Genomic DNA, 25319 nt, shown 5'->3' on the forward strand with positions numbered 1-25319 from the left:
CTCTCCCGGGTGTCTAGTTTTCAGAACTGTTTGGGTTTGCTACTTTCCAAAGAATACCACCCAGCCCTGGGCCAAAAACTCAGGTGCCCCCCCCCCAAAAAAATCAAAGGTATATTGCTTCAGGGTATTTTGAATTCACCACCGTACGATTTGGACCTTTTCCTGTTGCAGCCACTATGGCTACCCACGCAAGTGAGGTACCGTTTTTATCGTGAGAACTGGGGGCACGCTGGGTGGGAGGTAATTTGTGTGAGCCCAGTGATGCCACGCTTTTTCCCACAAAATTGATTTTTTCCAGCTAAAAATGAGGTTTGCAAGGGATTCTGGGTAAAGGAACGTTGGAGGATCCACGCAAGCCATACCTCCTTGGAAGCCCCCGGGTGTCTACTTTTCAGAAATGTGTAGGTTTGGTAGGTTTCCATAGATGGCTGTCTCGCACGGGACCAGAAACCCAGGTAACCCCTCTTGCAAAAGCTGGTGAATTTGACAATGGTGACTTGCGTGGGTAGGCATAGTGGCTGCTTTAGGAAAAGGCCCAATTCTTACTGTGGAGACCAAAAAATTTACTTTAGCCAAACAATCTTATTTTTTGAGGGGGTCACCTGAGCTTTTGGCCCGGGGCTTGGCGGGCATCTTTGCAAACTACCAAACCCAAACAGTTCTGAGAACTAGACACCCGGGGGAGTCCAGGGAGGTATGGCATGCGTGGGTCCCCCAATGTTTTCCTACCCAGAAACCCCTGCAAACCTTAAATTTTGGTAAAAAAAACACTTTTCCGTACTTTTTTGGGTGGGATCTCGCTGCCGGCACAAATGTCCTCCCACCCAGCGTTTCCCTTGTTCTCCCGAGTAAAATGATACCGCACTTGTGTGGGTGGGCCCAAGGCATGTGACTCAGGCTGGGGGGCTTAATTTGTAAAACTTAAATACTACTAAATACTACTTTTTCCAAAATTCATTTTTGGCGTGTTCTGCTTTGGGGCACCCACACAAGTGAGGTATCCTTTTACTCGGGAGAACAAGGGGAACGCTGGGTGGTAGGACATTTTTACCGGCACGGCGATCCCACTCCAAAAAGTTTGGAAAAGTGCTATTTCTACCTAATTTTTGTTATTGTTATTGTTATTGTTATTTTTGATTTGTAGCGCGCCCAATCACCTACAGGTCTCTAGGCGCTCGGAAATCGATGGTAAGAACAATAACTTAGCAAAGACAGAAAAGCAACCATTAGTCTATATTGCGCTCATGGATCTTCTAAACAGCAATGTTTTTAACACCCGTCTAAAGCGTAGGAGATTCTCTTCCCTGCGCAGCGGCTCAGGTAGTGCGTTCCACAGCTGCGGAACTAGCACAGAGAAGGCTCTCCCTCCCTTAGTTACCAGTTTGTACCGGGGACAGACCAGTAACTGAGAGTCTGAAGATCTTAAAGATCTCAATGGGCTGTACACCGCCAGGCGATCCTTGATGTAGGCAGGTGCCAAACCATAGATTGCCTTATGAGCTATACACAGATTCTTAAATTCTGCTCTCTCATTAATAGGGAGCCAGTGCAAGCTCTGTAGCAGGGGAGATGCTTTCGATCGTCTTGGTAGTCTAAAAATAAGACGTGCAGCATCGTTCATAACAACCTGTAGCCTATTATCAGGGTTTTAGGCAGGCCAAGATAGAGGGCATTTCCGTAATCTATCCTCGAGATCACGGTGGCTGCTACGATTGAGCGCATCATGGATTGGGAGAGAACGGGGGCTAGCTTACGTAGCTGCCGGATGATGTTGGTACAGCTTCCCACCACCGAGGAGATCTGACTGACCATCGATAAATCACAGTCCAGTTTGATCCCCAAACTCTTTACATTCAGGCTAGGTTTTGGAGCCGGGCCTAACTCCGCGGGCCAATAGAGGTCTCCCCATGGGGAGGTGGCAGATGGAATCACCAATACCTCGGTCTTGTCTGGGTTGATTTTCAAAAGATTTCCCGTCATCCATTGGACCGTGTACCTCAAGATGTTCTGGGTTTGGAGTTGTGCGACACTTGTGTTATCGACACTCAGCAACAGCTGAGTGTCGTCCGCATAGTTAAATACTGTGCAGCCCATGCTCGCCAAAGAAGCAATCAGAGATTGCAGGTAGAGATTAAATAGAAGTGGGGACAGGGCCGAGCCCTGAGGCACCCCACATTCTAACGTCCCCACCTCAGAGATTTCATCCCTAAGTTGTATCCTTTGGGTCCTTCCCGAAAGGAAGGATTGCAACCATCTGAAGGCCCGGCCTTTGATACCAAAGTCACTCAGCCTCTCCAGAAGCAACGCATGGCTGACGGTATCGAACGCCGCTGAAAGGTCTAACAAAATCAGGGCGCTCGGTTTCTTACCGTCAGCCAGACCTCTCAATTCATCCAGCACCGAGAGCATCACCAACTCGGTGCTGTGATGGGCTCGAAACCCTGCCTGTCGTTCATGAAGTAGGTGGTGAGATTCCAGGTACATAGACAGGGATCTTAATACATGTTGTTCCAGTATTTTTTAGAGGAATGGCAGCTGAGAGATAGGCCTATAGTTCTTTAGCACAGCGGGGTCTACGCCTGGTTTCTTTAGCAGGGGTCTTACACGTGCTTCCTTGAGCTCAGCTGGTATATGCCCTGTCTCCAAGGATCTATTAAGGAGGAAGATGATACGTTCCTCCAGCAGAGGGCGGGCCAGCTGAAAAACTCTTGGTGGACATGGATCTGCTGGAGATCCGGATTTGATTCTACTCATCAACTGTTCCAGACTCAGTGTATCAATCTCTGGAAACAGTGTGATGGTACACTCAACCGGTTTATGAGGGGCTGTAAGCGTGGCCATCCCATTTGCCATGCCACTTTTTATCTCTTGGATAATGGTTCTCACTTTCTCCAAGAAATATCCCTGAAAGGCATTGCAATTTAAAGGAGACTGAGAATTATCGGGTTTTTTACTCAACTCCGACAAGATCTTGAAGGTCTCCTTCTGGATGTTGGCTGCCTTACTTAGGCGAGCCTCGTAGTATTCAGCTTTCGCTAGAGCAATAGACTTTTTGTATAGATTAAGAGAGGTTCGATAGAGGTTTCTAGCCGAGGCCTGTTTAGTTTTCCTCCATCCTCTTTCCATCGCTCTAAGCTTCCTTTTATGGTCCCTCAGTGATGGTGTAAACCATGGGGCCCCTTTACCAGGTCCTTTTAATAGCTTTGTTCTCCTAGGTGCTATCTGATCAATAGCTAGGGTTAGGCTCTGCGTTAAATCCGCATAGTCCCGGTCCAAGCTATAGTCAGGACTCAAAGACCGATCCCTTGGCAGGAGTACCTTGGTCAGGGTTAGCAAATCAATCTCTGCCCAATTACCGATACTCCTCACTTCCAGTGGTAAGTTGTTTCTAGGGCCGTTAATGCGTACCTCACAAGATATTAGATAATGATCCGACCATATACATGGGGCAACGTCTTTAAGGGCCACATTTGGATCGGTGGTCCACACAAGGTCAAGAACATGACCTTTATTATGTGTGGGAGCCTCCACAAGTTGTTTAAAACTTAGGGCTGACATCAAGGTGTCCAGTTGGCGCATAGGCAGGTCCCAATGGGACTCATCCCAATGTAGGTTAAAATCTCCTGTTACTACAATTTTGGTGTAGCGGGTACATAAGTCCGACATAATGGGACCAAATAAATCATGGAACAATGGGGTTGCATTGGGTGGGCGATAAACCGCTAGCACCACCCAGCATGAATTATTCACAGTGACTTTCACCCCAAGCAAATCAGCTAAATCAACTGTCTCTGACAGCAGACTTTCCACTGACAAAACCTTTTTAAAAAGAACCGCTACCCCTCCCCCCCGTGCATTTCCTGGGCGATTATGCCATATAGCATCATAGCCGCTTTGGAGGGCGGCGATGATGTCCGGCATCGAGTTATCGCCCAACCAAGTCTCTGATAGAGTCAGTATGTCTATCTCATGGTCCTGCAACAAGTTATAGATTTCTACATGGTGACAATGGAGCGAGCGGGTATTTAAGCTAGCTATTTTCAGTGAGGAGTGCCGCCCTGAGGAGATCACATTAAGGGGGGCGGAAATCGCGTACTTTCTGAGTTTCAGTAAGGTTGCACAATCCACGCGTGCCTCACCTATATCCAAATTGCGCAGCTCTTCCGAGGAGTAAATACGCCGTTGGCCAGAAGTCCCCGCCCCCGGGCCCATCCGTGCGCGGACGGGCGCAGACGGGCTGGACTCTGGCGTGACTCCGGCGATGCTCCGGCGAGCCCGCCGCGCGTGTCCGCTGCGCGTCAACATGGCTGCCATAAGTACCGTTCTAGCGTCCTTCTGACGACTAGACCACCCCAATCCTTAGCCCTCACCCAAGATTCTCCGCCGTTCTGGCGGTGTGGTGTAATTCGAGGTGGGAAGAGGGATCCGCTCCAAACGCGGTGTTTCACCAATTTAAATGCAGGTATGCGGTCAGTGAGAAATACAGTTTTAAAAACAGGGTATAAAGTGACAAATCATTCCCAAATAAACACACAAAAATGGGAGTTTTAAAATGTGCTGCAGTGCTCCTGGTGAGCGCGCTATGCTCTACAGTCTAGCAGAGCTTCTCTGTCTCGCCAGATAGCCAAACGGCAATTCCCAAGTATTTGGCCGCCTAATTTGCCTGCCTTAAGTACCGGTCTAGCGTCCTTCTGACGACTAGACCGCCCCAATCCTTAGCCCTCACCCAAGATGTCCGCCATTCTGGTGGTGTGGTGTAATTCGAGGTGGGAAGAGGGATCCGCTCCAAACGCGATGTTTCACCAATTTAAATGCAGGTATGCGGTCAGTGAGAAATACAGTTTTAAAAACAGGGTATAAAGTGACAAATCATTCCCAAATAAACACACAAAAACGGGAGTTTTAAAATGTGCTGCAGTGCTCCTGGTGAGCGCGCTATGCTCTACAGTCTAGCAGAGCTTCTCTGTCTCGCCAGATAGCCAAACGGCAATTCCCAAATTTTAAGGTTTGCAAGGAGTTCTGGGTAGGAAAACAATGGGGGACCCACGCATGCCATATCTCCCTGGACTCTCCCGGGTGTCTAGATTTCAGAACTGTTTGGGTTTGCTACTTTCCAAAGAATACCACCCAGCCCCGGGCCAAAAACTCAGGTGCCCCCCCCAAAAATCAAAGTTATATTGCTTCAGGGTATTGTAAATTCGCCACCGTACGATTTGAACCGTTTCCTGTTGCAGCCACTATGTCTATCCACGCAAGTGAGGTACCATTTTTTTCAGGGGACCTAGGGGAACGCTGGGTGGGTGGAAATTTGTTGATCCACGCAGATTCCAGAACTTTCTACCACAGAAATGTGAGGAAAATTTGTTTTTTTGGTCAAATTTTTAGGTTTGCAAGGGACTCTGGGTAACAAAACCTGGGGGTAGGCAGACGAGTCACCCCATCCTAAATTCCCCTGGGTGTCTAGTTTTCAGAAATGTATAGGTTTGCTAGGTTTCCCTAGGTGCTGGCAGAGCAACGGCGCAAAAACAAAAGGTAGTCTTTTTGTCCAAAACGTGCTAGATTTCACTGGGAAATTGAGGTGCGACCATGTTGCATTTTGCGCTGTTTCATGTCGCAGCCACTATGCCTACCCACGCAAGTGAGGTACCATTTTTTTCGGGAGACCTGGGGGAACGCTGGGTGGGTGGAAATTTGTTGATCCACGCAGATTCCAGAACTTTCCACCACAGAAATGTGAGGAAAATGTGTTTATTTGTCAAATTTTTAGGTTTGCAAGGGAGGTATGCAGACGAGTCACCCCATCCTGAATTTCCCCGGGTGTCTAGTTTTCAAAAGAGCATAGGTTTGCTAGGTTTCCCTAGGTGCTGGCAGAGCTACGGCGCAAAAACAAAAGGTAGTCTTTTTGTCCAAAACGTGCTAGATTTCACTGGGAAATTGAGGTGCGACCATGTTGCGTATTGCGCTGTTTCATGTCGCAGCCACTATGCCTACCCACGCAAGTGAGGTACCATTTTTTTCAGGAGACCTGGGGGAACGCTCGGTGGGTGGAAATTTGTTGATCCACGCAGATTCCAGAACTTTCCACCAGAGAAATGTGAGGAAAATGTGTTTTTTTAATCAACTTTTTAGGTTTGCAAGGGATTCTGGGTAACAAAACCTGGGGGTAGGCAGACGAGTCACCCCATCCTGAATTCCCCTGGGTGTCTAGTTTTCAAAAATGTATAGGTTTGCTAGGTTTCCCTAGGTGCTGGCAGCGCTACGGCACAAAATCAAAAGGTAGTCTTTTTGTCCAAAATGTGCTAGATTTCACTGGGAAATTGAGGTGCGACCATGTTCCGTATTGCGCTGTTTCATGTCGCAGCCACTATGCCTACCCACGCAAGTGAGGTACCATTTTTTTCGGGAGACCTGGGGGAACGCTGGGTGGGTAGAAATTTGTTGATCCACGCAGATTCCAAAACTTTCCACCACAGAAATGTGAGGAAAATGTGTTTTTTTTGTCAAATTTTTAGGTTTGCAAGGGATTCTGGGAAACAAAACCTGGGGGTAGGCAGACGAGTCACCCCTTCCTGAATTCCCTTGGGTGTCTAGTTTTCAAAAATGTATAGGTTTGCTAGGTTTCCCTAGGTGCTGGCAGAGCTACGGCGCAAAAACAAAAGGTAGTCTTTTTGGCCAAAACGTGCTAGATTTCACTGGGAAATTGAGGTGCAGCCATGTTGCGTATTGCGCTGTTTCATGTCGCAGCCACTATGCCTACCCACGCAAGTGAGATACCATTTTGTTCGGGAGACCTGGGGGAACGCTGGGTGGGTGAAAATTTGTTGATCCATGCAGATTGCAGAACTTTCCACCACAGAAATGTGAAGAAAATTTGTTTTTTTTGTCAAATTTTTAGGTTTGCAAGGGATTCTGGGTAACAAAACCTGGGTGTAGGCAGACGAGTCACCCCATCCTGAATTCCCCTGGGTGTCTAGTTTTCATAAATGTATAGGTTTGCTAGGTTTCCCTAGGTGCTAGCGGAGCTACGGTGCAAAAACAAAAGGTAGTCTTTTTGTCCAAAACGTGCTAGATTTCACCGGGAAATTGAGGTGCGACCATGTTGCGTTTTGCGCTGTTTCATGTTGCAGCCACTATGCCTACCCACGCAAGTGAGGTACCATTTTTTTCGGGAGACCTGGGGGAACGCTGGGTGCGTGGAAATGTGTTGAACCACGCAGATTCCAGAACTTTCCACCACAGAAATGTGAGGAAAATGTTTTTTTTTTGTCACATTTTTAGGTTTGCAAGGGATTCTGGGAAACAAAACCTGGGGGTAGGCAGACGAGTCACCCCATCCTGAATTTCCCTGGGTGTCTAGTTTTCAAAAATGTATAGGTTTGCTAGGTTTCCCTAGGTGCTGGCAGAGCTACGGCGCAAAAACAAAAGGTAGTCTTTTTGTCCAAAACGTGCTAGATTTCACTGGGAAATTGAGGTGCAGCCATGTTGCATATTGCGCTGTTTCATGTTGCAGCCACTATGCCTGCCCACGCAAGTGAGGTACCATTTTTTTAGGGAGACCTGGGTGGGTGAAAATGTGTTGATCCACGCAGATTCCAGAACTTTCCACCACAGAAATGTGAAGAAAATTTGTTTTTTTTGTCAAATTTTCAGGTTTGCAAGGGATTCTGGGTAACAAAACCTGGGGGTAGGCAGACGAGTCACCCCATCCTAAATTCCCCTGGGTGTCTAGTTTTCAAAAATGTATAGGTTTGCTAGGTTTCCCTAGGTGCTGGCAGAGCTACGGCGTAAAAACAAAAGGTAGTCTTTTTGTCCAAAACGTGCTAGATTTCACTGGGAAATTGAGGTGCGACCATGTTGCGTTTTGCGCTGTTTCATGTCGCAGCCACTATGCCTACCCACGCAAGTGAGGTACCATTTTTTTTGGGAGACCTGGGGGAACGCTGGGTGCATGGAAATTTGTTGAACCACGCAGATTCCAGAACTTTCCACCACAGAAATGTGAGGAAAATGTGTTTTTTTTGTCAAATGTTTAGGTTTGCAAGGGATTCTGGGTAACAAAACCTGGGGGTAGGCAGACGAGTCACCCCATCCTGAATTCCCCTGGGTGTCTAGTTTTCAAAAATTTATAGGTTTGCTAGGTTTCCCTAGGTGCTGGCAGAGCTACGGCGCAAAAACAAAAGGTAGTTTTTTTGTCCAAAACGTGCTAGATTTCACTGGGAAATTGAGGTGCGACCATGCTGCGTTTTGCGCTGTTTCATGTCACAGCCACTATGCCTACCCACGCAAGTGAGGTACCATTTTTTTCGGGAGACCTGGGGGCACGCTGGGTGGGTAGAAAGTTGTTGATCCACACAGATTCCAGAACTTTGTACCACAGAAATGTGAGGAAAATGTGTTTTTTTGGTCAAATTTTTAGGTTTGCAAGGGATTCTGGGTAACAAAACCTGGGGGTAGGCAGACGAGTCACCCCATCCAGAATTCCCCTGGGTGTCTAGTTTTCAAAAATGTATAGGTGTGCTAGGTTTCCCTAGGTGCTGGCAGAGCTACTGCGCAAAAACAAAAGGTAGTCTTTTTGTCCAAAACGTGCTAGATTTCACTGGGAAATTGAGGTGCGACCATGTTGCGTTTTGCGCTGTTTCGTGTCGCAGCCACTATGCCTACCCACGGAAGTGAGGTACCGTTTTTATCGGGAGACCTGGGGAAACGATGGGTGGGTGGAAATTTGTTGATCCACGCAGATTCCAGAACTTTCCACCACAGAAAGGTGAGGAAAATGTGTTTTTTTTGTCAAATTCTTAGCTTTGCAAGGGATTCTGGGTAACAAAACCTGGTGATAGGCAGTCGAGTCACCCCATCCTGAATTCCCCTGGGTGTCTACGTTTCAAAAATATATAGGTTTGCTAGGTTTCCCTAGGTGCCAGCAGAGCTAGGGCTCAAAAACAAAAGGTAGTCTCTTTGTCCAAAGAGCGCAAGATTTCACTGGGAAATTGAGGTGCGACCACGTTGCATTTTGCGCCGTTTCCTGTCGTAGGCACAAGGCCGACCCACACAAGTGAGGTACCATTTTTACGGGAGACCTGGGGGAACGCTGGGTGGGTGAAAATTTGTTGATCCACGCAGATTCCAGAACTTTCCACCACAGAAATGTGAGGAAAATGTGTTTTTTTTGTCAAAATCTTAGCTTTGCAAGGGATTCTGGGTAACAAAACCTGGTGGTAGGCAGTCGAGTCACCCCATCCTGAATTCCCCTGGGTGTCTACTTTTCAAAAATGTATAGGTTTGCTAGGTTTCCCTAGGTGCCGGCAGAGCTAGGGTGCAAAAACTACAGGTAGGCACTTTGCCAAAAAAGGGTCAATTTGTAACTGCGAAATTTAGGTGTGACCACGTTGCATTTTGCGCCGTTTCCTGTCGCAGGCACAAGGCCGACCCACACAAGTGAGGTACCGTTTTTATCGGGACACTTGGGGTAATTCAGATTTGTAAATCAACTGTTATTACCAATTGAGCTTTCATGCATTTCTCCCTTTCAATGAAATACATTGTGTAAAAAAAAATCTTTTTGAAAAATGACCAATAATTCTCATGCTAGTATGAATATTCCCAATTTTTAAAATGTGCAATTATATACTGTTTCTGAACTCTATAATTTGTACCCAATTCAGAAATACATAGGTATCTTTCATACAGATTATTCCATTTATACATTTTCCAAGACAAAGTGCTCTATACCCAGTAAATGAAAAAATACCATAGCAAGTTGCTGCTCAGTTTTTGGATCTGGGTTCGTCGGGTTCCTGGTGAAACTACAAGTCCTATATATCCCCACAACCAGAAAGGTCTAACGGATGTAACGGTATATTGCTTTCCAAGAGCTGTCAAAATTAGAAAAAGTTATAGGTGAAAACGTTGAGACAAAAGGCTGTATTTTTCAACAAATTTTCAATTATTCCAATATCTAACTGTTAGTTTCTATAATGAAACCTTCATGGATTTAGACAAATGACCCCTTTCTGAATTCAGAATTTTGTCTACCTTTTAAAAATGTAAAGCTTTCCAGGATCCATTATTGCTTTCAAACTCATTTCTACCAGTAACTGGAAGGAGGTGGAAAGCTCTAAAAATAACAAAAATAGGCTATGTCCAAGAAAAATGCCAAAACTGACTGAAAAATTTCGGTTCTCTGACAAAAGACTGTCATTTCCTAAAAACTGAGAAAATGGAGATTTCAGCCCCACAAACCCTTTTTTGATAACATTTTCAGGGAAAAACCCAAAGGCTTTCATTTGCAGCCCGTTTTCCCATTTTTCTGAAAAAAACAAAAAAATCACTATATTTCGGTTAATTTCTGGGACCCCTCCAAGGGAATCCACAAACCCTGGGCGCCTTCAGAATCCACATGATATTGGAAGAAAAGGACGCAAATTTGGCGTAGATACCTTATGTGGTCAAAAAGTTACAAGGGCCTAAGCGCGCACTACTCCAAAACACCAAAAAAGGCCTTAGAACAGGAGGGGAAAAGGCCTAGCAGCGAAGGGGTTAAGGTGAGGCCGCGATCAAATGCCATATGCTGGCCAGCGCCAAGGAGAGTCTGCTTTGCAAAGGGCCAACTGCAGGGAGACACAGCCCGGGGGCGCCACGAGGCCTGAAGTGCATGGAGTGCAGGAACAGGGAGGGCTGGCCAAGAGCCCCCCCTCGTGTGAGATCCACCCCTGGGCGGGGGGGCGCGCAGGGCTGCACACGGGACCATCTCTGAGCACGAGCGCCAAACACTGGCTGAAGGTGAAGAGAAACAGAAAACACAGCCACAGCCACTGTGTGCATTCCAACACTTTTGTGCAATTAACGCCCTGCACCTGCCCAGAAGTGTGAGAGTTGGGTGACAGGCACCTGCTTTGAACACTAACTAACCTGTCTGATACTTTAACCTGTTAACCACCAGCTACTGACAAACCGTCTAAGTGTGCTCTAAATTACCCGTTTCAATGTTAACTTTAACGGTGTTTTCCGCGGGAGTCATTGCAACCTTGAGGCGGCCTGTTACTGATTGCTCACAAGCCTCGATGAGTAAGTGAGTTCCTAATGGTATCTCTCTGCTCAATAACATTCTCTTTTAAACTAATAGCGTGGTCATTATGATCGTCTTCAGCGACCTGCTGTCGTGTTTCAAGCAGGAATGTTCCAGGCAGTCATGTGTGATACTGATCCATGCAGCCATGCCTGAAGAAGATGTAAAGAGATTTGTCAGAGCCTTTCAGTAGGTTTGCTAAAAACCTCACATCTGCAAAGATCTACAAATATTTCCACGATCTTATTTCTGTTATAAAGTTATGACTTTTATTACAAATTAAACTGCACATTTACTCATTTACCATTAGCAAATTAATCTTTCAAAAAAAAAAGCATTGCAGGAAAGAGGTTGGGCCTGATATACAATGTTTGCATGATGTGTGAACTGAAGTAAGTGTGCCAGATGTTGGTAACTTGCTATGGCTGCTAACATTTGCTTCATTCCTAACTGCCTGCCGTGCCCATATATGTTTCCCTCATCTTCATTGCTTGACTTTTGCTCATAACAAAGTGTCACTCATAGTCGTTAAAATGTCACTCATAATTTCACTGAAATTATGAAAATGTCACACATGGCAATCTGAAACCTTGGCAGCTATGGGTGTCTCAGAAGGAGGGACAAAGCACCTCTGTCAACAAGGACTGTGTTTCTCCTCAAAGCTGCCCGTTGCTCTGGTTCCGCCAGACGCGAGCTCCACAGGTGACCAGAGACACAGAGACCGCGCTATCTGCGAGCTGCACCACAGCGCCTCGAAGCACTGAACTAAGGAAAGCGCCACAGGTGAGAGCATCCGCCTATTCTCCTCCCCGCAAATATAGCCTTAGTGGCCCACATGGACTTTACACTACATACAATTATGATATTTAATTATAATCGGTTTTGTTTCCAACGACATCTGCGTGTCAATTTCACTGGTCAAATATTTTTTTGTAAATGCCAATGCTTATTCATCAACCCATTTTTAGATTGTTTAATGGAGTAAATAGTTACACACCCGCTCCAAAAAGATATTAAAATACATGTTTGTCATTCTTCACTAACCGTCTATGGGGGCTTCAATGGGATAGGTTTGCTAGTTTCTGTATGAAAAAACATTAATAGAACAAGCACTGGCAAAGTCAACATGCCTTATCTTGGCGAGCGTGTGCAATGGCTGCGTTTTGTATTGAAAACACAACAAAAAGAAAGTAAACATGGCAACTCCAAACTATAATGGCCATTTGGTTGGAATATATTATTTTTATTTAAAAAAATAAGCGTTCCCTACGCTTGTAATAAAACAGTGCAGTGTTTTTTAGTCGAAATGTGTGCTTTGAATAGGCGCGGAAACCCTTTTAGTTCTAATGCACATCAGAAGGAAATCTGATTTTATTGGTACAAAGAAAATGTACTATTGGCTATGAATGTAAATAACAAGCACTGGCAATGCCAATAGGTCTTTCTTAAGAATGAAAGTGCTTTTTTGTAGACAGACACTCAATAAGTCATCATACACGCGCTCTGTCACTCATCTATGCACCCAAGGATCGGTTCATCAATCAACTGACTCATCCTTCCATTCACCCTCTGACACAACCTCAAAAAACACACACAAACTTAATATATGCAAAATAATTGAAAAGAATACAAGTAGAAAAAAGAAAGCATGCTGCTTTTTAAAAACAGTGGGCATATGATTGCAATAACAACTAAACAACGCTAAACCTTTAGACATACCAACTGGCAGTGTTAGTAAATATTAGATAGTAAACCCTGAAGCCAGGAGGTTTCCAAAGGACCTCTAGGCACCCCTGCACCTTGGATATGATCACAATTCTCTTTTGAAAGCAAGTCCAGATTGCTGAAGAGTTTACTCGCTATTCCTAAAAATGACAGACCTGGCTATTATACATACCCCCAGTCCGATTTCAGAGACTTGAAGTCCACTTTTTTAATGAAGTTTCTGCTAAGAATCATTATCCTTGGTTTCACAGGGATTGTGATATCACTAACATAAATTTACAGAAAGAATTGCACTTTTAAATTGCTAATTCCACTAGTTCATCAAGGGAAACAGCTCAGATGAGGCACCATCCAGCACAAGATTATGAGTGTTAAATATCCATACCTGGGTGTATTGGTGCATCAGCGAGTGTATGAGTGACTGTATGGATGACTGAGTGGGTGTGTGACTGACTGTATAAGTGAGTCATTAGGTGTCTCAGTGAATGTATGGGTTAGTGACTGGTTGTGTGAATGTGTGCATCTGTTTGTCAGTTGATGTTTAAGTGTGTGTATGAGTGTATTAGTGGGTACATGAATGGTTATATGGGTGATTGATTAGTTGTCTGACTATCTCTATGGTTATATGGGTGTCTCTGTGTGAGGGTGAAGAGTGGTGTCGCTGCCTGTACGGATGAGTGAGTGGGTGAGTCAGTGGCTGTATGAGGTACTTTGTGTGTGTGTGTGAGAAGTTGTATGGGTGAGCTTGTGGCTGTATGGCTGTGTCGGTGATTGAGTGCATGTGTCAGTATGGGTGAGTAACTGGGTATGTGAAAGGCAGTATAGTTGAGTGAGAGGCTATATGAGTGACTGTATGTGTGGATGAGTGATGTAAGAGTAGCTATATGGTTGAGTGCATGCTTCTGTTAATGAGTGGCTATGTGAGTGAGTATGTGTAACTATTTTTATGTGTAAGTAAGTGGGTGTATGAGTAACTGTTTGGGTGAGTAAGTGGCTGTGTGATAGAGTGAATAGGTGGCTGTCTAGGTGTGTGAGTAGTTCTAAGGGTGACTCACTCAGTGTGCGAATGCCTGTATGGGTGTATGAGTGAATATGTCAATGGCTGTATTAGTGAGTGAGTGGGTCAATGAGTGGCAGAATGGGTGAGTAAGTGGATGTGTGTGTAGATTTATGAATCGGTGAGTGGGTGTGTAAATACTGGTATGACTCTGTGAATGGGTTTGTGAATGGTTGTTTGGGAGTGGCAGTGGGTGTATAAAAGATTCTAAAGGGGTGTGAGTGGGTGCATCAGAGATGCTGTGGATGATGTCTTCACTGATATCATGAGTGATCTCATTTGAGATGTCATTAGTGATGTCACGAGTGATGTCACTGACCATGTTATTAGTGATGTAATATGTGAGGTCATAAGCAGTGCATTGTGAGGGTGCCAGTTATAGTTAACTCAGGTAACTACAACGGCTGAATTTCTCTGGTTTTGTATGAGTAAAAAATGACCCTAACTATAACGTCCTTGTAACCTTTGTTTTTTTCAGTGAATTTCTAAGATTTTTTTTATATGCTAATTACTAATTATAACGTCCTGGAACCTTTGTTTTTTTAGTGAATTTCTAAGGTTTTTAGGTCGAGGACCGACGGCTGGCTTGCCAGCCGGAAGTCGGAAGATCTGTTGTGTTTGAGTAGATTTAGAAACGGGGCTTTAACCCGCCTCTGTCCTCCATTGGCTGGCTTCCTAAACGGAGGCCAGCCATTGGAGGAGAGAGGCGTCACTCCAAACAAGCCCCGTCTCTTTCGGATTCAGGGGCGTGTTGGCTCTGTTCTTTCCACTTTTAAGCCGCGCCCCTTTTGGGGACATACAAACACGCCCCCGAATCCGAAATTTGCGGACTTTTGCGGCCGCCATTGTTGCTTGAATTGTTGCTTGAACAGCCTCGCTTTACTTTGTAGGTGACCGCTTTGTCAGGTATGGATGCTGTATGTGATGTTATAACCAACGACTGTGTCCGAGTCTTGTAAGACGCGCAAACGTTCACGGAGTCAACATGGTACAGGATGCTGTGGGCCGCTTCTTGACGCCCTGAAGCTGGAGCCCTGCCCCAGCCCCGCCCGCCCCAGTGAGCAACTTTTCCCCATTGAGCAAGACCCGCAAAGGGTGTAGAATAGGACGAACCTCCCAGCCCGCTGCCACCCCGGTACCACTCGCCTGGACGCCAGCAGCCCGTCTCCGTGCAAGGTAATGCAAATATGTCGTTATTTTCTTAGTGTCCGTCCATTCGAAGCCGGCTCTTCCTGGCATCGCCAATGCACAGCCTGGTACCGCCGACGCACCGCCTGGTACCGACTGGACATTCACGTCTTTGTGCCAGGGCCCGGCTGTGCAAAACAAATTAGTTTTATTTGCTTTAGTTTTACTGCTGACACACTGTGTAAGGGGGCAATCCGATTTTGCCCCACACCGAGCTTTTTACCTACAAGCCCGAAAGACAAAGCGGCCCACGGGATAGGCAAGGCACGGGCGCTCTGGCCGTGTTCCATCGCCAGGTAGGTCGACGCCGCAGCATGGGTGGGCTGCTGTGGGGGCGGCGGGAGTCCTCTGCCGGACGGGGCGCCCCTCTCCCCTGAAGCTGAGCCACGTTGCATCCACCTGGACATCTGTGGGCCGGGCGCTTAATTCTGTTCCCTTTGTATAGACGCCCGCCCCGCACCCATTCCCCTTTTGTCACCCCCGAGTCCTCCCTCCGAAAACCGAGCCCCCAACCATCGAACGCCGCCCCGGCAGACCGATGCGCACCTCCCTACACCTCTCCCGCAAACCTGCCTCCCTCCGTGTCCAGCATGCTCGACTTAAACGCAAACTTCACCATCTGGCTCGCTTCCCCCACCACCCCCTTATTGTCCTTGAGCCACCCCCTCAGGCACCCTGCAACCCAGCCTGCCCCTTGACAGACCACACTCCTACTCCTTGTCCCCCTGACCTAGAACCCTCTGTGCCGTTAATTATTTTCTTCTACTTATTCTTGAGGGCAACTGTCTGCGCGGCACTCCCCCACCCCTCACCTTCGCGCCAGCAGTTCCCTCCTGCACACCTCTCCCTTGCACCTCCTTCCATCACATGCGACCCTCCCCCACCTTCCATATTCGCCCCGACCGCCACCCCAAACTCCGCCGCTCGTAGCTCCGCTAAAATATCCGTCCGGTGGCATCCATCTTTATTCCCCGTGGCACCCCCCCAACGCTGTGCCCCACACCTAGTCACTCCGCCCAAGCTCCCCGGCTGACCCCGCTAAGAACTCATATTCCTCGCTCCAATGGCTGCAGTTCCGAACGCGGGCCCCTCCACCTGCCCCCAACACAAAATTTGTGTGCCCAGCATCTCTCGGGGGACGCGCTGACCTACGCTACAGATAGTGCACCAACTTGCACTAAAGAATTGTGACCGGCCCTTGCACACACTCTCAGCACCTCCTGAATCACTCACCCATTAACTCCTCCCACTTGTGGTCAGTTGTCCTTTGCTTAGTAGTTAATGGTGTGGCAGCATGGGGTAAGATGAAGATAGACAAGAAAGGTGGGGGAGAAGGTGGTGATAAAACCACGCCTGCAGCCCTGGAGCCATATTTCCTTTACTTATTTAGCAGGAAACCGAGCTCCACCGCGTCTGACCCCACACTGCCCCCGCTCTCCCCACCCCCACCTCCATTGGACGAAGGGTCAATTGCACAAAGACTAGGGGCCATCACTCTGCAGAATCCTCGCCTCCAACATGCTGCAGAACTACAGCACACTTACATCCAGCACCTTCACCCCAGATGTCACACCCCGTAATCAAAAAAGGCCATTAGCAAAACTTCATTCTGAGGTAATGGCTGGCGGGGGATTGGGACATGGCAGCTCTTTTCTTTGTGTTGCTTTTTTCGATCGTGAGTTTGTGCGGCTGTGTGCGTGCACACACCCCTGTGGCGCAAAGCTGAGCATCACTGTCTTAAATCGAAGTGTTATTGACTTGTTCAGTCAAGTATGCGTGATTTGTCTCGGGGTGCATTGGAGATTGAAACGTTTCGTTTCCCATTTTCCATGCATTGCAGCCCTGAGCTCGAAGTTCCATGGGGAGCGGCCCCTGACCTCTAAGTATCACCAGAAGCAGAGCAAATGCTGCAGAGCCAGGTCGGGGAACCAAACGGAAGGCCCAGCCTTCACGTGAAGCCGGAAATGCGTAGTGCGTGCGCATTAGGACATTATTGGCTTCATCTGACCTGCTGAGATAGGCCTTTCCTGCGCCTAATAGTAATAACAACTACTGCTAACATACACGCGCATGCGCTGTATCTTTCAGGTTGTGTAATGCAGAGTTATTGTGTCTTACTAACCTACCTCCCAGATTTAAGTTTCATACATCATCTTTTTTGGCTCCAAACCACAGGGACCATATTATGTAAGGAATGCCATCATTTATCTAACAAACGCCCATTTATTCAGATGTACGTGTAGACTGCAAATATGTGATGTGTAAAGTTTTTGTTAGAATGCTGTTTTTTAACCCACTTAGAGCGGCAAATGAGGATTAGCAAAATATAAACTTCTGTCCGTTTTACTGGTAGTGAATAATCACGAAGTGTCTGTCAAGGCCGAGCTGTAAGCATGGGTGTTTAGTGCTTGGAAAATGCTTCTGGTACTCTGAACTGGAGAATGTAGTGGGGCATTACTTAACACAGCAGCAGTGTGGGGGTGTTGACTGCACATGGTCCTGTTTTGGCACTATTTCCTTGAGTACAGCTCCTCTTCCCTCCCCCCATGGAAGATAGGCTGTGTGTGTGTGTGTGTGTGGCTCTGTGTGTGTGTGTGTGTGTGTGTGTGGCTCTGTGTGTTTGGCTCTGTGTGTGTGTGTGTGGCTCTGTGTGTTGGGCTTTGTCTGTCTGTAGCTTTTTTGGTAGGTGGCTCTGTGTGGGTGGCTCTGTCTGTCTGTGTGTGTAACTTTTTTGGTAGGTGGCTCTGTGTGGGTGGCTCTGTCTGTCTGTGTGTGTAGCTTTTTGGGTTGGTGGCTCTGTCTGTGGGTGGCTCTGTGTGTGGGGGCTCTGTGTGGGTGGCTGTGTGTGTGTGGGTGGCTCTATGTGAATGACTGTGTGGATGGCTCTGTATGTGTGTGTGGGGGTGGCTTTGTGTGTGTGGCTCTGTGTGGGTGCAAATGCAATAGGTCTTGCATTTGCGAGCGATTAAGCTATTGGCATTGTAAATGACAATGCCATTTATTTATGTTTTAAAAACAAAAACATAAATAAATATTATGTCATGAGCATTGCCAATAGCTCTAACTTTAAAAATGTGTGTGGCTCTCTGTGTGTGTGTGTGTGTGTGGCTCTCTGTGTGTGTGTGTGGCTCTGTGTGTGTGTGGCTCTGTGTCCGCGAATACTCTCTACTACTCTCTAATGCTCACCTATTGCCATTGTAAATGACAATACCATTTATTTAGGTTTAAAAAAAATGAAAAAAAAATGTCATGAGCAATGCCAATAGCTCTACCTTTGATAATGCCGAGACCACTGCATTGTTAATGTGTGTGTGTGGCGCTCTGCTTGTGTGTGTGTGGCGCTGTGCCTGTGTGTGTCTGTGGCGCTCTGCCTGTGTGTGGCGCTCTGCCTGTGTGTGTGTGGCGCTCTGCCTGTGTGTGTGTGGCGCTCTGTCTGTGTGTGTGGGGCTCTGTCTGTGTGTGTGTGTGGCGCTCTGTCTGTGTGTGTGTGTGGCGCTCTGTCTGTGTGTGTGTGGCGCTCTGTCTGTGTGTGTGTGTGGCGCTCTGTCTGTGTGTGTGTGTGTGGCGCTCTGCCTGTGTGGCGCTCTGTCTGTGTGTGTGTGGTGCTCTGTCTGTGTGTGTGTGTGTGGCGCTCTGTCTGTGTGTGTGTGTGTGGTGCTCTGTCTGTGTGTGTGTGTGGCGCTCTGTCTGTGTGTGTGTGTGGCGCTCTGTCTGTGTGTGTGTGGCGCTGTGTGTGTGTGTGTGGCGCTCTGTCTGTGTGTGTGTAGTCTGTGTGGCGCTCTGTCTGTGTGTGTGTGTGTGGCGCTCTGTGTGTGTGTGTGTGTGGCGTTCTGAGTGTGTGTGTGGCACTCTGTGTGTGTGTGTAGCGCTCTGTGTGTGTGTGTGTGGCGCTCTGTGTGTGTGTGTGTAGCGCTCTGTGTGTGTGTGTGTAGCGCGTAGCGCTCTGTGTGTGTGTGTGTAGCTCTGTGTGGATAGCTTTTTTTGTAGGTGGCTCTATGTGTGGGTGACTCTGTCTGTGTGAGAGTGGCTCTGTGTAGGTGGCTCTATGTGAATGACTGTGGGTGGCTCTGTGTGGGTGGCTCTGTGTGTGTGTGTGGGTGGCTTTGTGTGTGTGCCTCTGTGTGGGCGTAAATGCAATAGGTCATGCATTTGCAAGCGATTAAGCTATTGGCGTTGTAAATGACAATGCCATTTATTTAACGATTAAGCTATTGGCAATGTAAATGACAATGCCATTTATTTATGATTAATAAAAAAAAAAAATTAAAAATCATGAGCAATGCCAATAGCTCTACCTTTAATAATGCCGAGACCATTGCATTGTAAATGCTAGTTTTAACAAGCAGTCACGTTTGCAGAGCGGTGGAGAAAGGGTGCTGTATAAGGGTGAGTGGACCCCACGGAGTTGCACTACGTGGATATGCACAGAGTTTAATAAAAACTCAGTGGAATGCCGCAGAGTTCTGTGTTCGGGTGGAGTGCTTGTCTACCTCTAGTGTTGTTTTTGTCCTCAGGTTGCTCCCCACCCCTTCTCACCTCTCTGAGAGCAATTCCCCCTTTGACCCTCTACCTGCCGCCCACCCCCCTTCCCCACCTCTTTTTACTGTTGACACCTTGGTGCTTTCACCCTTTTTTTTTTTTTCTTTATTGATTTTATAAAAGGGAACATGTGCAAACAAGAACAGAAATACACATTGCAATGCAACACAAAAAGAAAAGAAAAGAAAGCAGTAGTGTACATACATGGCACTTCAGTGGTGCATCAGATATCAGATTATAGACTACAGATACATGCAATATATGGATAGTACAAAAGTGAATCACTTGAACAGGAAGTTATCCAACCCGTTTAGTGCAAACTCCCCAACAAATAGGTGAGACAACCAATAGGGCAAATATAAATGCTGAACTTTCCAGACTGAATATATCCCACTTTCATCATATCAAAAACCATTTAGGAGTCTTGTTTGCGCAGCACTCTGCACGAATGCTGAACTTCCCATGTACCTGCTCCTTGCAAAGGGTTATCCAGGATCAGCCAGTGGCTAGGTTTTACCAGCTAAATAATTATGGTATAAGCCCCAGAAATCTTTGGGCCTACTCTGCGGAGGGAGCAGCTCACTATATAACTCCATTTGTGTGTTGCAGAACATCATATCTCTAGACCATTGTGTGACGGTAGGGGGAGGACCACGGGCCAAGCGCATAGCCACCCCCTCTTAGCAATCAATAGGCTTATACCCACTAATTTTTGGATATTTTACCTCACTTGCTTAGAGTAACCCAGGAGAGCTAGCATGGGGTCAGGTGCCAAGTGCTCCCCTCTGATATTGCTCAGATTTTGGAAAATATGTTCCCAGTATTTAGCGATATCCGGGCACAACCAGGCCAAATGTATGAAGCCTGCTTGTTCTGCAATACATCTCTCGCATATCGCAGTTTCTCTGAGGCCATATCAATGTAGGTGGGCTGGGGTATAATATACCCTATTCAGGAATTTAAAGTGAATAAGTCTGTGATGACCATTCAGCGATATTTTCCTCTTAGCATCACAGCAATAGCTCCATTTATCGTCATCTAACATTACTTCTAAGTCGGATTGCCACTCCAGTCTGGCCTTAATGTAAAAGTTCTTACGATAATCTTGGGTCATGTAATAGATTTGGGAAAAAAGGTGGCCGGGGAATCTGCTCTCAGTACCAATGAAAATGGACTCCCTTCTGGAGGTTTTAACGTTTCTTCCCCGAGCATGTCCTGAAGCGTATGTCTGACAAAATGTAACATCACCTGCTGGTCATCCACTATTTCTTCCCAGCTACCATCTTCGAATAGTTCTCCTATTTTTCAAATACCCAATTGCGCTAGGGTACGTAACACTCCCGGCTCATTAAGGATTGGCAGCCACTGGCAAAGTGGAATCGGAGCGAGTGGGGAGTACAAAATGGAGGAAGCCTGTCTCTTAACTCCAAGTCAGGGCCGGTCCTAGGACTTTTGGGGCCCTGGGCGAAAGGGAAGATGTGAGGCCCCTCTAATTTGGGACATTCAGTGCCGGCGTTAGTGCTGGTGGCCGTCGTTGCGACAATGTTAGTTTGTCGCCTCGCCAATGAGCTCCTTCGCTATGAATTCCCTCACTACCACCCTGTAACAGTGCTCCTCAAGTTATGCTATGTAGATTTATTCTATGCAGATTTATAAAGTAGTTAGCGGCCTGAGGGCTTCCCAGTGCTGCGTGAGTCGATCACCGTGTATACTAGGGGGATTCTGAGGCGGTACGTGTCTGGAGCAAGTTGGGGCAAAGCCATGTTTTAAGCATTTTCTTAATCTGGTCTTGTTCATTTAGTTTCTGAGATCAGTGGGCATAGCATTCCAGAGCTTAGGGGTCAAATGCGAGAAGGATACACACACCCCAATCTGATCTTTGGACCTGTAGCAATCAAGCATTGGAAGATGTTAAGGTACTGCTAGTAAGGTACCAGGAGGGTCCATTGTAGTTGATTCCCCTATGCACCAAGTAAAGTGTCTTGAATTCTACCCTTTCCTCCACTGGAAGCCAGTGCAATTTTTGCTGAGGTATGTTTGGGAAGCTTGAGGATAGTCCTTGCTGCCACACTTTGGGCTAACTGGAGTCTCTTGGTGATATATTTGGCTGAGCCCATATACAGGGAATTTCCATAGTCCAAGCAGGAAAGAATCAGCACTTGGGCCACTATTCTCCTGGATTGTGTAGGTAGGAGGTCTAGGATTTTCCATAGGGTTCTGATAAAGCCAAAGCAAGATGCTGTAAATGATTTTTACTTAGGCCTCCATAGATAGAGCGCTATCCAACCACATACCTAAGATCGTAATGGGGAGGGCGAGAGATTGGTAGTGCCCCCAGACACTCTGGCCATCCGAGGGTTGTTTGCGGTGTTGGCTTGTTTCTTAAAATCATCAGCTTGGATTTGTTTCCCTTCAATTTAAGTGAGCAGTTAGCCATCCATTATGCAACTTTTTCTAAAAAAGGGACTAGTTGTTGCAAACCTTTTCCCAGGTAAAGGGAGACTGCCAGTTGGGTGTTGTCGGCAAAGGAGACCATCAACTCCTAAAATTCCTTGACGATGTCTGCCAATGGACTTAAATATATGTTGAAAGGTGTAGGCCTCAAATCAAAGCCCCATGGAACCCCACACTACTCATTGAACAAAGCCCAGCATTACATTCCACTGTTTAGTTGGAAGGCTCAAGGAACAGCTTGGCGTCAAAAGATTACAATCATTTTCATTATTTAGAGATTTTTCTTCACAGCCTAGCGCATGAGCATATATTCCACAGTCAGATATTAAAAATCGATGACTTCATGTCAGGAAACTGCCCTGCGATCAATACTTAGAGCGGGTGTTACAATCCCCTCTAATGACGACAACTGCGTTTGCTAACCTGATATTAAAGGTAATTTAAAATGCTCTGCCCGGTAGTGATATGTGGCAGCCCAGTTATTTTTGGCACATGCCACCCCTCTGTTCTGGCCCAGAGGTCTATATACTTCGGACCTGGCAACTGAAATGGTGCCACTGCATGATGTGCTGTTCCAGTCCAGGTTTTTTCTTTGGTTTCTGGGGCTTGTTGTCTTGCTTTATAATGACATGAACAAAACTACAAGCACCAGAAATGGACCAGGGAAATTTAGCAGGTGGCCCCTTAGTGACATACAACCAACCTCCAAGCCAGCCTGTTCTCGCCCGACACCATTATATGTGTATTAGAAAAAAATTACATCCTATAGCCTTTCCTTTTACATCAGCAAGATTGTCACATAGATGAATTTGTAAAGTCCTCTCACTTTGCACTCAAAGAAAAGAAAACAATCTCTATGTTAAAAGAATAGGCAGCAATTTGTCAGAACACATCCCCTGACATTTGATGTCTTTCTTTGAAATTTACAGGCATCTGTATTGCTCATTCACCTTCCAAACTCCAGCATTTTAAAGTTAGGGGTCCTGCAGCTGCCCCCTCCCCCCCGCACTCCTACTTCCAGCACCTATAGCCTTCTTTGTTTCCTATACGGCATGTATCTTATTTCTTTACACTTATCCTTACCTCCTCCTGGTCTAAGCACACTGTTTCCCCATAGTCAGAGTGTGTTGCTGCTATTTACTTCTCTCAAGTATCCCCTTTGCTTTCCTCTCTCAGCCTCCCTCCAACATCTTGCCTCTTGATCACCTTTCTCGTCCTAACACAAACTGTCTCACGTTTGAAGTCTTCCCATTTCCCCTCTATTGCTATATGTTATCTTCACACTTTCGCTCCGCACGCTCCCATCCACTTATCTCCTAAAGGGCAGGGTACACCACAGACCCAGATGTCAACACACACAACAAATGTGACAATATAAAAGCAATAATTCAAAAGCATCTTTATTGCTTATTTACCTTTGGAAAACAGCAGGGTTATTTAGGGGGTGCTGTAGCACCCCACTCACCCCTATTTCCAGCGCATGTGAAAATTTTCTGGACTGCCAACACAGCAAATGCACCCACAAATGTAAAACTCTGCTGTGTTACATGGACTGTGGCAGTAAAGTCAGGCTTGACTCCGTTCCAGAACGTGAGGATATTTGCAGTGTTATATTATGTGAACTCAGCTCTAAGGCATTAGAGAGCTTTACATGATCGCCAGTTACGTTACAAAAGGATATTTTCATTTTGTAGGGGCATGTGGAAATAGTGATATACCCAGAATCACAGGATGTTCAGCAGACGCAGGGACTCTAACCTAGTTCTTCAGTTCTATTAGGCTGCTCAATGCGCACAAAGCCCAGAAGAAAGCGTTTGTCCCATGGGCTTCAGAGCCATACTTTAGTGCTACAAAGTTCAGGAGATGGGGTGGGGGGGGGCCTACCCTGGGTGTCACATTTCTGAATAATGACTGTATGTCACAGGGCAGGGGGCCCCACACTTGGGCCTAGAGGTCTGATCCATTGCTGCAGGGCACAAGGGGCCTCTCCTACCCTGGGCCTCTGTGCGCTGGATAAGGGATGTGAGGCCGAAAGAAAGGGGCCCCACAATTGGGCCCTGATCCAGTGCATGGAAGCCCAGGGAAGTGGGGGCCACCTCCCCCGGGCTTAAAAGAGGTGTGGTGGTTTTACTATAAACTTTGCCCAGCCACGGCTTCTCCCTCTTCTACTGCGCCGCCTCTCCGCACCTATTACAGTTCAGCCGATCCTGAAAACAAAAGGGCCATTTGTTGCTTGGAAACGCAAATGGCACCTTTTCAACAGAGCACAGCCTGGCCCTTGACCTGCTCACACACAATAGTCTTCCCTGCTGTTCCAAGACCCCTGGCCATTCTTTCCATCCCTCCATGCCCGTAATCCCAGGACTGACACCACGCCTTTATAACTGCTCAGGTTTAGGCACCTCATTAGCAAAATGTAAAAATTGCAGTGATCGGAGGGGAGGGGGCCCTGACTTTAATGAAGCCTTTCACGTGGAAGCGAGGCCCCATGTTTTTGAGCTCAGCGCGAGGCCCTGGGCGGCTGCCCATACCGCCCATGCCTAGCGCCGGCCCTGCTCCAAGTCCTTAGGCAGGGATGTGTCCTGCTGGATCGGCTGTTCCCTGTCCATGCGTCATGCAATGCCGAATCTAGTGTAGAGGTGTGCCGCGCTGCTCGAGTTCCTTTGACCAGGAGATGCGGGTGCAATGTCTTGAATTGGGATACATCATGCAGTTCGAATTCCTGTGTGGGGATGCGTTGTGTGGTACATAAACAATGATGCGTAGTCTAGGTGTAGTAGTAGATCCTTCTTTATTGATAAGTAGATAGGTGGCAAGTTACAGGATAAGAAGATATAAGGAGAAACCCCCACCAGGAGCGAGCTACCAGCTCCTCAGCCTGAGATGACCAACTGACTCTTTAGCCACAATCAGGCACTTAAACATTCTATGATGTCATAGGACATTCTGATGCAGTGGTAGAGGGGAAAAGATATAGAAAGCATTTACCACACATCCTCTTCCGTTAGTGAACAACAGTTAATAAGAAGTTAAGACGGAGCAGAAGAATCCAGAGAAGACTGTAAGCATAAGAGTAAATCAAAGAGATAATTAGAAAAGTTGGAAACACAAGCGTGGAAGTAGAAACAAAGAAAATCTTAAAAGAGGCATGCAGAGATACATTTATAAAATGCACAAATGGTCATGATTGAACAAAACACAAGAATGCAAATTACGTAACATGCCCATCCACCCTCCTTAATAAAACAAGGTAGTGATCCTGGCAAATCAAGCAGGGTGTAACAACTGGAT

The 25319-nt window shown here is 46.7% G+C and overlaps 1 protein-coding gene across 1 annotated transcript in view; it reads left to right on the forward strand.

Moving 5' to 3' along the window:
• The first annotated feature begins 11726 nt into the window (after positions 1–11726).
• Positions 11727–25319, forward strand: part of LOC144752968 (DELTA-actitoxin-Aas1a-like) — a 140813-nt gene continuing 127220 nt past the window's right edge. Inside the window, exon 1 of the mRNA XM_078640776.1 lies at positions 11727–11848. The gene's annotated coding sequence lies outside the window, so the exon portion shown is untranslated. The remainder of the gene's footprint in view (positions 11849–25319) is intronic.

The sequence above is a fragment of the Lissotriton helveticus genome, chromosome 5_1, assembly GCF_964261635.1.
Source record: "Lissotriton helveticus chromosome 5_1, aLisHel1.1, whole genome shotgun sequence".
NCBI classification, from domain to species: Eukaryota; Metazoa; Chordata; class Amphibia; order Caudata; family Salamandridae; genus Lissotriton; species Lissotriton helveticus.